This window comes from Pinus tabuliformis, chromosome 8 (genome assembly GCF_031772625.1).
Source record: "Pinus tabuliformis cultivar Carrire ecotype Pingquan chromosome 8, CPIR1, whole genome shotgun sequence".
NCBI classification, from domain to species: domain Eukaryota; kingdom Viridiplantae; phylum Streptophyta; class Pinopsida; order Pinales; family Pinaceae; genus Pinus; species Pinus tabuliformis.
Genome location: NC_142294.1, coordinates 552,539,060 through 552,554,668, shown reverse-complemented (window position 1 = coordinate 552,554,668; position 15,609 = coordinate 552,539,060). Strand labels below are relative to the sequence as shown.

Here is a 15,609-nt window from a genome sequence, read left to right as displayed (position 1 = left end):
TATCACTTGTGTTATTCAGTCCCACATTTTCTCCGGAGTGACAAATTTGGCCTTTCAACTTCATAATGTATACAACCTGCTCCATGGATTTTATGTTACCTAAATTCTTCTTTAGCCCTTGGAGTGACATATTTGGCCTTTCAACTCCATAACCTGCTCCATGGATTTCATGTTGTCTAAATTCTTCTTAAGCCCTTGGATACAATTCTTTGTGTCAAATTTCACCTCTACATCTTGCATGAAGGAGCCAAAAGCACCACGGACTCCTTTCATCACTATATTATAAAGTGCCTCATTGATGGAGGAATGCATGACTGACATTGACTTGCTCTAGCAAGGCAATATAGCAATGAGTAGAAAAATTTGGCCTTCATGAAAGGTTGGGAAAGAGTGCATTCCCACTCTAGTTACTAGTATGCAGAGGTTTTGGATAGGGTTAGACTTCAACATTACTTACTTTATTCGGGCCTGAATGTGCATATTGTAGCGATCAACTACCTTTTGTCATTCTTCTCATCCTCCCAAATGCTCCTTTACCTTGTTATAGTCTAGGTGCCATAGGGAGCTTAAATCAAGAATGTAGGCTAATAAAGCATTCAAATAACAAAGAAATGCACTAAATGGTTGAAAACAATTTGAGTCCAGTCTTTTAGCTATTCAGGGTGAACAAACATCTTACACATAGAGCTAACAACCCCCCTTGGGTAGGGAGGATGGCAAATGCAATGCCTACACTTTACAGCATTGAAGTTAATGATTCTAAGTAGGTGCTTGTTTTGTAACTAAGCCTGAGAGACACTGGGTAAGTAAACCAACTAAAGCCTAAAACCAGAGAGTGCCTCTAAGTAGATAAGAAGGAGATGCAAGGGAGCCTCAAAAGAAAGAAATGTTTAGAAGATTGAAGCCATAGCTTTATTTCCATTCCAACTATTTCCATTCCAACGCCTCATTTACTTGCACTGTGTATGATTCTTCCATCCTGCTACCCCATGCAATAATGTGAGTTCTAGCCTTCATTTTCGGCAAAGGGTGAAACACTTTGTTTCATATCCTTCTCTTGGGGTTAAGTTCCAGAAACCATCCTTGTCATATCATGAGGGTGCATGTTTGTTAACCTTGTTCGGTCATGCTAGTTTGGAGTGGAGTTCCTCCACATATTTGCTATACTATTCCAATGACGGGTGACCACTTCTAGCAGCCACTTGTGCAAGCCTCCTTGTTTATGAAGTTCTCGTTGCCCCTGGAGGTTGGCATTAACATCGATATTTATGAACAAAAGCGTAGCAACACAAACCAGCTAAATAGTGAAGTTATTGCTTTATCTCCATTCTCAACACCTTATCCACATGCACTTGCTACGATCTCCTAAAACACATGCCATTCGACCAGGGCAGAACATAGCAGGGATGGGACCTGTTACTCTTGATCAAACTCATGAGTGAACTAATGCCTCATTGGCTTTTCTATTCATGATATATTCTGAAGAAGGGATGGCCTTTTGATCAACCTCATGAGTGAACCAATGCATCGTTGGCTTGTCTATCCATGATATATTCTGAAGAGGGATGGCTGCACTTCAAAATTGCTGCAAATTTTTGGGTGTTTGCCAATGATGTTGTTTTCCTTATTAATAGGATTTGATGGTTAGGGTGACATGCATTAATAGGTGGACTGAATATTTAGCTTTGCTTTGGATTAGCACTTGGGGGTTTGTATTTTGTTCTATTTTGCTTTGCTTCAGATAAATACTTGGGGGTCTGTATATAGCTCTATTATGTTCATGATAAAGCACAGTTTCATTATTAACTTTAACTGTTCTATTTCGCCAGTGGTTTGCTCCTTCGCATCAATCCAAAGGAACTAGACAGTGAGGCTCTTGCTTTATCTCCTTTATCACTTTGAGGCTTGTATCTCTGTTGGGATCCATGTTTGAGAAGATCTACCACAATCCTAAAAAAGTTGCAAACCAATCTCGTTTGCAAAAGATATTACAGTTTTGGGATTTCCAGGAAGTTTAGGACAATGAAACTATGTATAGTTTAGCTGGAGCTGGATTGGCAAAAAGAATCCTCTGCGTAACAGCCATCTATTGGTGTAATAGGTACTTCTTTTGATTGCAGCAACTTGTAGCATTTTTTGTTTTCCATTGATATACAATTGTACACTAAGCTTGCCTCTGGTTTGGGAATTCGAGAAGCTTTTACTTAAAAACCTTTTTAATACACAAAGCAAATTTTTTTGGTGTTGAATACATAGTTCAATGACAACTCAAGTTTTTGTAGCACAAATCTATTGGTAGAATAGTTACTTCTTTTGACTGTAGCAGCTTGTTGCCTTATTTGGTTTCCATTTGTGTATAATTGTACATGTAAGTTTGCCTCGTTCATAAATTTCATAATCATATACGCAGGAACCTCCTCAATGGTTCTTAGTTTCACAAAGAAACTCCTAGTCATCAGCAAAGTGCAGTAACAACAACACAAATCTTTGGTGTTGAGTACACAGTTCAAGTCAATTGAATAACATCTTATCCCTATGCAGCCAAAGTCGTATCCCTGTATGTGGTATTTATCAATTTCTCACTGTTTTCATTTATCAGTGCCTATTCTGACTCATCTAGCTGCTCAATGGACTACTCAATCACCATATCTATCCCATGTAGCACTCATATCCATTTTTTCCACTAGGGCTTATAATAGGAATGTTTTCCTGAATTCAAATAGGAAGTGGGTGGCTTATTCCCATTTGAGCCCTTTGGATATCCTATAGTGATACTGTGATTCCTCTACTTTCATATATGCCTGGAAGAGTTACAAAGTTTTTCAAAGTTAAATCTTTAGAGAGCCAGGAAGCAAGATGATGGAAGGGCTGTTACAAGTTACAACAACAGAAATCTTTGGTGTTGAGTACATAATTCAGATCACTTGAATGACATCTCAGTCCTTTGCAGCCAATGCGGTATCCTTGTATGCGGTATTCAACAATTTCTTAGTGTTTCCCTTTATCAATGCCTACTCTGACCCATCTAGCTGTTCAATGGACTGCTGAACTGCCACATCTATCCCCTGTTAGCATTCATAACCATGTTTTCCACTAGGAATTATAATAAGAATGTTTTGTTGAATGCAAATAAGAAGCGGGTGTCATACCCACTTCTGATTCCTCTACTTTTATATATGCTTGGAAGAGTTACAAAGTTACTCTTCCAAAGTTTTGCAAAGTTAATCCCTTCTTGTGCCAGGCAACAAGATGATTGTTACAACAACACAAATCTTTGGTGTTGAGTACACACTTCAGATCAATTGAATGACATCTTAGTCCTTTGCGGCCAATGTGGTATCCTTGTATGCGGTATTCATCAATTTCTCAATGTTTCCATTTATCAATGCCTACTAATCCACCTAACTGATAAGTGGACTGCCAGGCAACAAGATGATTGTTACAACAACACAAATCTTTGGTGTTGAGTACACACTTCAGATCAATTGAATGACATCTTAGTCCTTTGCGGCCAATGTGGTATCCTTGTATGCGGTATTCATCAATTTCTCAATGTTTCCATTTATCAATGCCTACTAATCCACCTAACTGATCAGTGGACTGCTCAATGGCCGCATCTATCCCTTGTTAGCATTCATATCCATTTTGCCACTAGGGATTATAACAAGAATGTTTTCCTGAATGCAAATAGGAAGCGGGTGGCATACCCTTTTGGAGTCCTCTGGATATCCTATAGTAATACCTCTACTTTTATATTTGCCCGGAAGAGTTACAAAGTTTTCCGAAGTTCAACATTTAGAGAGCCAACAACAAGACGATGAAAGGGAGCCAGCCTGTATTATTGTTACAACAACACAAATCTTTGGCGTTGAGTACACACTTCAAATTAATTGAATGACATCTTAGTGGCGGACTCAACCACCACATCTATCCGGTGTTAGCATCATATCCATTTTTTCCCAGTGGGATTATAATAAGAATGTTTTGTTGAATGCAAATAGGAAGAGGGTGGCATTTCCCCTTTTGAGTCCTCCGGAATCCGGATATCCTTTAGTGATTCCTCTACTTTTATATATGCTTGCAAGGGCTACAAAGTTTTTCAAAGTTAAACCTTTAGAAAGCCACACAACAAGATGATGAAAGGGAGCCAAACAAGTCATATAGGCGTGATTGTATTCCACTCCCCTTTTCCTAATATGCAAATTGTGATGTAGAAACTGGGACAAATCCATACGGAATCCAAGATCGACTAATGCGGGAAGGTTAGCATTGGAGCTTAATATTGATGCTAGTGAAGTTTGCGACTATTATGAAGTTATACTTCATACATATTACAAAGAAAAGCATATTAAGCTATAATATATCAATGAGTGCCAGAGATTCAACAAAGATGGGCATTGGAGCTACTCTTGATCCCGATAAAATGATCCAGGATTAACTAATGCAGGAAGGTTGGGCAGTGGAGCTATGGCTAACCTGAATGAAGTCAACCAGTACTAGGATATCTATACATAAGCAAAATGGCTTAAGCTGTCATACATCAATGATTGCCATAGCTTATGTGGGATAATTGAAGTCCATCCTCTTTTCTACAGGTACTTGATAATGCTATGTAATTCGAACAGTTTGTAAGAATTTCCAAGTGCTTTGCAACAGACTATTTCGCAAAGCATCACTTGTGAAGTTCACAAAACTGTAACAATTATTCATTTCAGATGGCATTATACAGTAAATTTCTTAAATTGTTCCTCATTAAGCCCTTTCATGTATCTGTATAGAGTCTAGACTCCAACCCTTTCAGCTATTAAGTACACTGCACAACCACGACATCCATTGTCCATTGTTTCGTCCAGGGGTTACATTAGGAATGTTTTGAAAATTCCAAATAGGAAGTGGGTGCCTTAACACCCCTCTTCCCCTCTTTTCCCACCTTGATTCAACTTGTCAATATGGTTGGGTAGCAGTTAATATTCATGCAGTTGGTATTTCCCCTATAGATTTTTAAAGATAAAGATTCTATATCTCTAGCTCTCTGGGACGCTGTTTTCATAAGTTTTTCTGAACGTTATTCCAGAAAATCATGACTTTTTACAACTTTGTTTTCTGAACTAGCTATTGGAATCAAAACATTGTTTGAACCAAAATTGGCCAGACTCGATTTTGGTCAAGAAGTTTGCATGTTTCAGTGAATTATGTACCCTGGCTTCCCAGTTTTTAAGCCAAGTCACGGAGAAGACTCTCCATTTTGGAGTTGCCAAGTCATTGTCGAGACTCTCCATGTGGTTTTGCTTTGATTTTTTTTTTTTTTGGTTTCCTTTAAATCTCTCGGTGATTTTTTGAGTGACTGATAGGATTTTGGCATTTGGATATTTTGGGAAATTGTAGTATTGTGGAAAGAATCCTTTGTTCCAATGCTTATCTAGCAAATTAGCACCTTAGCACTTGTGTGAGGGATTGATGCTGACAGAAGCAATATTTTGTCTGTGGGCATTTGCCAATAGCAGAGATGAAGAACAAAAGAGTGCTCAACAAGCTAATCCTCCAAGACAAATTGGCATCTCCTTTGAGGATCTCAAGCAAAATTTTAAGGATGAAATTCCAAGGATGTTAGATTGAAGTCACTTCAGCAGGGTAATGCTTCAAATAATGAAACACTGGTGACAGGCTTGAAAGGAGTAGGAGGAGGAGCTGAACACAAAGATGTTGAGGCGAATATGTTCTTGCTTGTAAGTTTGATTCACCATTTTGAAGTTCTTACTTGTATTGGACCGGGATTCATTTATTCTATAAATTTGTCAAACATCAACTCTTATTGTATGGTGTATGAGCTGGGCCATAAGTGAGAATTACATGTGAATGCAGATCGTTCACAGATTGAAGAAAGTCCAGCAAAAATTCAACGGAGAGTACCTTTTTTCCCCTGCTGTTTTTCTATCACATTTGTTACATGGTAGAAATGAATCCATATTAACAAGAATTTAAAACTGATCACCATTTTTTGAATATGGAAATGATACTTAAAGGGTGTACCCAAAAGTGCAAGTGTGGATCTTCGAGCTATTTGGGATTTGGACATTGCAGGGTTGAGTTCATTGAGCTAGTTTTAAAGTCTCTGTTCTATCTCAGCAATTGAGACAACGAAGAAGGGAAAAACGGCGGACAAAGTATGTATGGGGAATTTAACTGTTTGTTACAACATAATGTTATGGTTACAAAATTTACCTGTTTGTTACATGTTTGTTATATCATAACTATATTTTTTGTGTTTGTTTAAATTTACAGTGATTGCAGGTAAAGGGAGGTGGAGCGTTGATGAAAGCACTGAATATTTTTGTCTGAGAAAGATATGGCGCTCTAAAGCAAATGCAAAGGCAGAGGATGAGTTATGCTCTGGTGCAAGGCCCGTCCGTGTTCGTCCATGAAATCCTCCATTGTATTTACTTGCACCATGTGTGTTCGTCCATGAAATCCTCCATTGTATTTGTTTAAATACAATGGTTCTCCTCCCTTCTTAACTATACCTGGTTTGTGAACTTTGATCTCTACATATGATGTACTTTTACATATTATTATTCAAAAGTTTTTTGTTTAGAATTTCTCATAATATCTTTTAGTTTTTTTTAATATTTCTCATATTATTTTCTAATCTTTATTTAATATTTTTTTTTTTTGTTTTCATTTTTGTTGGGTTTATGCGGTGAAGACATCTTATTAGTGCAATAGGGTGGTAAAGGTAGATGGAAAAACATTGATGGCATTGCTCAAATATCCTTGTTTGAGAGGGATATGGGGCAATGCAGCAAAGTTCAGGTCGAGGGCGAGTTCTACATTTATTGACAAGGACTCATATTGTGGGTTTAGGAATGAAGCATATTTTACAGGTACAATGAGCGAGAAGGATAAGGAGTAGGAGGTATGTTGCATGCATGGTTTCATGTTAGTTGAACTTAACTCATTCGTTGTTACATTATTATATCATTTGCTTCCTTAAATTTTTAAGGAAATGTATTGCAGGTAAAGGAAGGTGGATTGCTGATGAAACCATTGAAATCTCTTTGTGTGAGAGAGATGTGGGCTAGTGAGTAGACGTAAAGGAAAATGGTGAGTTCTGTTTTGCTTCAAAACCAATGTATGTTATGCGAATAAATATTCTTCGATTCAAATAAAATGCTTCTACCTCCTTTTCTTTTTAGGATTTGTGATTTTTAGCCTTCGCAATAGATTTTCCTTGATTTTGGATAAGATTTTTGGATATTTCTCATGATATTTGTTTTTTGGATATTTCTCGTGATATTGATTTTCCTTGATTTTGGATAAGATTTTTGGATATTTCTCATGATATTTGTTTTTTTGGATATTTCTCGTGATATTTTTGGCGTTTTTAAGACTTCTCATTATATATTTTTGCGTCGAAAGGCGCTCTCCAACCTAATATGGTAGAGATGTTGTAACATAATGTAATATCTTGTAAACATTTTTACTCAGCCAAATAAAAATAAAAATAAACCTATGTTAAACATTTTTACTTTTTTAAAATAAATTAAAAAAACCTATGTTAAAATAGAAATAATTTTAAACTAAAATAATAACGGTAACTTGACTCGTCAAGTTACCCGTGGTTTTTGAGCTCTGGGTTTATGAGAACCCATGCAATTCATATGGAATATAATCTATTTAAAGGAGGAAATTAAACCAGTCTAGATCCATCTTAACTTCAAATCTACTAAGCACAACTCTGGATCTACCCAGCGCCAAGAGGGATCAAATTTATTTCTTGAGATGCAAACCTCTTTTAGAGTGAACAAGAGATTTGATCCCTCTCAGCGCTTGGTAGATTCGTAGATCCGGAGTTAAGATGGATCTATCCCTCTCAGCGCTTGGTAGATCTGCAGATCCGGAGTTAAGATGGATCTAGGCTGGTGGTATCTATTTAATGTTATATGCTTTGATTTTGCTGAATCGAATGGTTGTTGAAATTAAGGCTTGTCCTAATGAGTCATATTTTGTGGATATAGGGTTTAATGCAGAGCCATTAAGTGGGTGAGGGCAAAAGCAGAAGTGTATACATCGTTGCATGTGTGTTTGGTAAATTTCAATATTATGTGGTGGTTCACTGCTAAAATCTATTATGTAGAGGTAGAGGCAAAGGTGAGTTATATTTTCGTCCAAAATCAATTTATGGTCTGCTATAAAATATTTTCCATTTAAAATATAATCGTTCTGCTTCCTCTTATAATTTTTGTTGTTTGCATAGGATGTGGCAAAGGTGAGCTATATTTTTGTGCAAAAACAATTTATGATATGCTATGAAATAATCTTTGTTTAAAATATAATGGTTCTGATTTTTGTTGTTTAAATAGGAAAAATATAATCGTTCTGCTTCCTCTTATGATTTTTGTTGTTTGCATAGAAAAATATAATCGTTCTGCTTCCTCTTATGATTTTTGTTGTTTGCATAGGATGTGGCAAAGGTGAGCTATAATTTTGTGCAAAAACAATTTATGATCTGCTATGAAATAATCTTTGTTTAAAATATAATGGTTCTTATTTTTGTTATTTACATAGGAAGTGGCAAAGGTGAGCTATATTTTTGTGCAAAATAAATTTATGATCTGCTATGAAATAATCTTGGTTTAAAATATAATGGTTCTCTCTTACGATTTATGGTTTTTATTGTTGGCGTAGGATGTACTTGCATAAGATTGTATATATCTAAGATCTCTTATCAAATATTTTAGTCTCTATTTAATACTTTATCTATTTTGATGTGCAGGGTGATCTTGGTTGGCGATGGACCCTTTTTAGGGTTGAAGAGCAGGGTCTATCTGTTATTTCTATTTGTTCATTTTCTTTTTGTTATTTTTGTTGTTTTTTGTTACTGTTGTTCGTATTTTTTACCATTGGTGTTCTTTTTATTGTTTCTTGGTGTCTTTTTGTATTTGTGAGCATGGCCATGCTAATTTGTGGTTTAGTATTTATTTATTTATTTTTTCTGAAATTTTTTCTTATCTTTGGGAATAGTTTTTGTTTTGGGTTCCGTTGGTGACAAAACTAAGGTGGGCCTTAACTACCTATATTTTGGGTTTAGTGCTAAAAGCACACAGAAGGCGAAGGAGAAGGTGAAGGAGGTGGGCCTTAACTACCCAGATTTTGGGTTTAGTGCTAAAAACACACCGAAGGTGAAGGAGGTATGTACGGAGAATTTACTCATTTTCTGTTACATGATTTTATGGTTCCATGTCATTTTAATTGTTTGATAATTATTTTCTCGAACAGATATATAAAAAGTTATATAAGTATATGCATTTAAGCATTTCAATACATATAGCATCATAACATAATAAGGTTAAAAAACTGGGCTGAGAAAGATCAAAACTTTCAGCCCAAAACAGTCCAAAAAAATGCTGTTCTGTCGATCATCCTGTCAAAAATCCCAAAAAAAAGTATTTTTGTCTCCTCATCTACTGACTGTCACTGTCTATACCAATATATTATATCATGTGTGTTTGTTTAAATTTAGAGGCAATGTGGGTAAAAGATAATAATTGGAATCTCTATGCATTAACAAAAATTGCCTAGAATTGAGTAGAGTTCGTCGATATGGATGATTAAACTAAAATTTCTAACCCTATTTCTTTTCTTATCCTTTCTGCAAAAAAATCATTTCCTTTCTGCAAATAAATAATTTTATTAATATTTCAGAGAAGAAATCAAATACACTTCGACTAGCTTTTCGTCCCATGTTCCACTCAATTACCCCCATAAAGAGATTTTACAATCTCACCCTTTTTAAACCAAAATTTTTAACCACCTTTCTGCAAATAAATAATTTTATTAATATTTCAGAGAAGAAATCAAATACACTTAGACTAGCTTTTCATCCCATGTTCCACTCAATTACCCCCATTAGGAGAATTTACAATCTCACCCTTTTTAAACCAAATTTTCAACCACACCATTGCTTAACTACTGACTAGTCCAAATTGAGCTGATACAATAATATTCTAGTTTTCATCCTTGAATGAACTTAAGCATATTCTAGTTTTCATCCTTGAATGACCTTAAGCAGCCTAAACATAAAATAACATCAAAAGAGAATTTTCTGTACTTCGACTAGCTATTCACCTATGTTCCACTCAACTACCCCATTCAAAACAATCTTACCCTTTTAAAACGCAATTTTCGACCATGCTATTGCTTAACTTTCGACTACTCCAAATAGAGCTAACATAAAAACATTCTAGTTTTCATCCTTGAATGACCATAAGCAAACTAAACCTAAGAGAACATCAAAAGAGAATTATTGCTTAACTTTCGACTACTCCAAATAGATCTAACATAAAAACATTCTAGTTCTCATCCTTGAATGACCTTAAGCAAACTAAACCTAAGAGAACATCAAAAGAGAATTTTATGTATCACTCAACTACTCCATTCAAAACAATCTTACCCTTTTAAAACCCAATTTTTGACCATGCTATTGCTTAACTTTTGACTACTCCAAATAGAGCTAACATAAAAACATTCTAGTTTTCATCCTTGAATGACCTTAAGCAAACTAAACCTAAGAGAACATCAAAAAAGAATTATTGCTTAACTTTCGACTACTCCAAATAGATCTAACATAAAAACATTCTAGTTTTCATCCTTGAATGACCTTAAGCAAACTAAACCTAAGAGAACATCAAAAGAGAATTTTATGTATCCCTAGCAAGGCAAGGGAATGTTGTCCTTTATCTCTTGTTTGATAAATGTTCCTTCTTGAATTGAGATAGCCTCTTTAGATAAAATATCAACCTTTTGGCTGAATTCCTTATATATACGAATGAACATTTCATCCAGATTACTTTTCAAACATTGAATTCTCTTTTGATAAAATATCAACATTTTGGCTGAATTCCCTATATATACGAATGAGGATTTCATTCAAATTACTTTTCAAACAATGAATTCTACTCATGGTGGGACTTGGACACAAATTTTGAAGGTTATGTCTGCCACTTACCCCACTCTAAAATAATTTTGGAGTTCCAAGTGAAGCCTTTTCATAAAATATCAACATTTTGGCTGAATTCCCTATATATACGAATAAAGATTTCATTCAAATTACTTTTCAAAAAATGAATTCTGCTCATGGTGGGACTTGGACACAAATTTTGAAGGTTATGTCTGCTACTTACCCCACTCTAAAATAATTTTGGAGTCTCCAAGTATCTGAAGCCTTTTCACTCCTTATGGTTTGCTACTGCTTTTAACAAAAGCCATAAAGCATAAAATTTTGTTTTAGTTAACAAAAGCCATAAAGCATAAAATTTTGTTTTAGTTATTCATTCTGATCCTTGCTCTATGAAAATTTCATTTATCACCGCAACTGGAAATTCTTTTTTTAATTGTTAATTTATTTAACAATTTATCTGTTGTCTGTGATGGCTATGGCAAATACCAAATAGTTCACACTGATTTTCACAAATAAACTGTGGATGAAAATAGTGTTGGACACAAAGAAAATCTAGCGCACAAATTTTACACATTTATTTTTGGACAAATGTCCTCGGAAAACCCAATGTGGGGAAATTGGTGCAACAGTGAGGGTTTTTATTATTATGCAACAGTGAAATTCTGGATGCCAAAAATTGACAATCCACAACAAGAAAATCTGGCAAAGATATTCCCTAAGCAACCCCGACACTCGCACTGCCTGCACTCGCGTTCCTGTACTCGCATCCCTAGGAATAACTCAGCCTCTTGCTGTTGCCTTCCCAAATTTGGAAATCTTCTTTCGGATCACTGTCCCTGCCCCTCATTAACACTGCATCCCTCTCTGGCTCGAACTCTACTGTTGCTAGCTCGATTTGCACAAGCAACCGTTGCTCAAGTGTCTCCTCTCCATCACCTCATCGATCCCTTCTTATATCATCCTGTTGGGACTCCAATGGCTAAGATTAAATCTTAAACGATGGCTTAGATCATTTATGGATCGATGTGGTGTGAGTTTTTAGAGAATTGTCAACTTGACTTAATTAATAATGATTAATTAACTAGTTTTCCTAAGTTTAGACTCATGAAACATTAAAAGTAGTTTAATAATCTAGTTAAGCCATCTTTAGGTGGAATTTCCAGAAACGATTTCTGGGTTATGGAGATTTCATGTATTCTAGCCTCTCAACCAAGTTTCGTGACTAGAACACATCCAATGCTACAAAAACTAACACTCCCTCTTAGTGAGGACTGTGTTCTAGTGTTGCACATCTTGCCACAACACCCTGTCTCTGTACCATCTCTTGTCACACTGCTGATGTCTGGCCATATTGCACACCAACTACTGCGCAATGGATGTTGCATCTGTGCAGCTGTTGACACTGCCATACAGCTGCCAACCCTGCATCTGCACTGCAACTTCCTCTCATTTGTTGTTGTTGCAACTGCAACTACTGTAACTGAGAAGCATCCAAAATACTGAATCAACTGTGTTTAGTATGATACATCTGTCTTCCGAGTCATGACTACTACTAGCCTCTGCACTGTCACTGAAGAATCTATGATGTTGCCAACTCTGCACTGAGACACCTGCTCTATTGTCAGCACTGCACTGCGCTCCTCAGAATCTGACTGCCATTAGTCTGCAACTGTCACTAGGAATCTGGCTTCATCACTGACACTGATCCATCTTGCTACTGAATACTGTGGGCCCTCTTAGCAAGGTAATGATCCATGAGGAGGACACCTCATGGATACTGCCCAATCTTTGCAGTTCTAGACTACAACTCCATGTTGCCCATAGTTTTAAAAACCGGCCGGTTAGCAGGCCCACCAGTTGGAACCAGAGCAAAAACTCAGTTTAGGAGGATGGATGGCGAGAAATGGGCCCTAACCGGTCCTAACCGGCCAGTTTGTGGTCAAACTGGCCGGTTACCTGCCATGCTCGTGGAGGACCCACACAACAGCTTATCCAAGGTGGTTTAGGGTTTTTGGAGGGAAAGTAAGGGTCCTTTCCCTCCAAAAACACCCTCTCCAAGCCTTTAAGAGGCCCTTCTCCCTCTCATTTGTCTCACACTTCTCATTTGGAGTGTTTGTGAGTTTGCTTGGGATCTTAGAGGGTGTTGAGTTTTTGCTGGAGTAGTGGAACAATAGAGATTAAGCTAAGTAGTAGTCATCATGCCTCCAAAAGGCAAATATATTGCATGGGCTCATTGTGATATGATTGATGGCAAAATGATCTGCAAATATTGTCAAAAATCCATTGAAGGAGGGGGTATTAACAGGTTCAAGCAACACTTGGCTGGGATAGGAGGCCATGTAAAGCCATGTGGAGCACCAAATGAAATAATAGGGCATATTAGGGCGGAATACCTTCAGAAGTTTGAGACTCAAGTCACTGAACCAATAGAGAAGTTTGTGATTGTAAAGTTTGGGAGTCGAGACTCAACCAACTGAGTTTGATCATGATGACTCATGAGAAGTTTCAAGTGATAATGTTGATCACTATTATCATATATGTAGACTTGAGTCTTGTAGTAGGCCACTGGCCCCATAGTTTGTAGGCTTTGTTTTTGCACTCTAGAGGCCATTTAGAGCCTCATTTCTTATGCATTTTGTCGATGATATGTATTGCGCTCGGTGCAATTTTGATATATTCACCTTTACATGGTATATAAATGAGCAATCTTTGCATATTTTGTTTCTATTGGCTTGGAATCATGGTTTTAAATCTTAAAAATAGTTTTTTTCATTAAAAATTAATTATTTAATGTATTTTTCTAAAACCGGTTCGTTTAGACCAAACCAGTGCCGGTTAGACTGGTTCCAGTTGGTAAACCAGTTCATTAGGTGGACCGGTCCGGTTTTAAAAACATTGATGTCGCCCCACCTCACTCCTGGAGATATGGCTTCCATCATGGAAAAAATTGATCTATTCATATTGTTGCTGCTACTGCTCTGCTGCTGCTTCCACACTGCTGTTGCAACTATTGCAATAATAAGTTTGATCTCCCCAGATCCTGAAGTACTAGCTTCCATAGGGTTTCTCCTTCTGAAACTAGACTCCCTATGAGTCTCCATCTCCCTGCTCCGTCTTGGCAACTCGCACTAGAAACTGGACTGCGAAGTTCTACACTGTGAACCTTATGGCTGGAACTGCACCTACATACTGCAACTAGGCAATTCACACTGCCTTTGTCACTGCATCTAGCTCTGCAACTGTCTTCCAGGTACTGACTGCGACTAGATTTGCAACTGTCTAATGACAGATTGCATTTGCTGACACTGAACTTGCTACTATGATATTGTGGGCTTCTGTAGCAAAGGTGATGGTCCCACTGCAACAATCCAGAATTGATCTCACTGATCTCCTTATCCTTGTTGCAACTGCGTTGGACCCTGCCCATTATGGCACACTGGAGTCTTATACTCCTCCTGGATCTGGTGCCCCAATATCTCCTTTCAAGCCTAGTCCCTGGCTGGGACCCTTCCTTTCTTTGCAACTTGCACTTCCTCTGGCATCTGCCTGCCTCCGACAACTGGAAGTCGATCTGCTCCCCATATCTGCATTTTGGTTGTGCAGCCTCCTTTGGCAATCTCGTATGACCATCCCTGCAGAGCTACAAAATCTGGAAACTCAAAACTAGAGGCTGGATTTGGAAATATCTCTCTTCCTTTGCTTGGTTGTTGAATCTGCGACTCGCACTTCCTTCTGGAGTGAGAATATCTGCTCACAGCTACTGCCAATCTGTAACTGGGAAAATCAATCTTCTGAAACTTGAAGTTCCCTAAGAGAAATCTTACCTCTGCTGTGTGTGCTTTTCTCTTCCACCTGATGCTGATTTTGCAACTGCAAACTGTTGCAAAACCCTTTGTATCCTAGCAGAAATTTGCTCAGTGAAAATCTGAGCTGTTGCTGCTCCCTCTGATCGCTGGAATCACTATCCCGGGCAACTCAACTTTTCTGCAAACCTGCAACTGAAAATCGAACCCTAGCCCCAGTAAGTGAAAATTTGAGCTGTTGCTGCTCCCTCTGATTGCTGGAATCACTATCCTGGGTAACTCAACTTTTCTGCAAACCTACAACTGAAAATCGAACTCTAGCCCCAGTAATTTGGCCTGCCTGCCTAGGTATTGCGCAACTTCTGAGAATTTCGGCCTATTGCTCCCACTGAACAACGAAATTACCTCCTTCGCTTTTGAGCTTCTCGACTGATCACTCACACTCTGATACCATGTGAAAATTTCATCTATCATAGCAACTGAAAATTATCTTTCTAATTGTTAATTTATTTAACAATTTATCTGTTGTCATCTATGGCAAATACCAAATAATTCACACTGATTTCACAAATAAACTGCGAAAGAAAATAGCGTTGGAAACTGAGAAAATCTAGCGCACACATAAATTTTACATAGTTATTTTTGGACAATGTCCCTGGGGAAAACCGAATGTGGGAAAACCGGTGCAATAGTGAGGGTTTTTATTATTATGCAACAATGAAATTCTGAGTATAATCTGGATGCTGAAAATTGGCAATCCACAACAAGAAAATCTAGAAAAGACATTCCCTAAGCAACCCTTGCACTCTTGCTTCCTGCACTCGCGCGTTCCTGCACGTGCGTTCCTAC

The 15,609-nt window shown here is 37.4% G+C and overlaps 1 long non-coding RNA gene across 4 annotated transcripts in view; it reads left to right on the top strand.

Moving 5' to 3' along the window:
• Window positions 1-15,609, top strand: part of LOC149236644 (uncharacterized) — a 58,379-nt gene that overhangs the window by 29,207 nt on the left and 13,563 nt on the right. For all 4 annotated transcript variants that reach the window (XR_016246238.1, XR_016246237.1, XR_016246235.1 and 1 more), the window contains 7 exons: window positions 5,505-5,726; window positions 5,863-6,164; window positions 6,283-6,524; window positions 6,704-6,913; window positions 7,015-7,101; window positions 8,016-8,148; window positions 8,774-9,188. This is a non-coding gene — a long non-coding RNA (uncharacterized LOC149236644). The remainder of the gene's footprint in view (window positions 1-5,504; window positions 5,727-5,862; window positions 6,165-6,282; window positions 6,525-6,703; window positions 6,914-7,014; window positions 7,102-8,015; window positions 8,149-8,773; window positions 9,189-15,609) is intronic.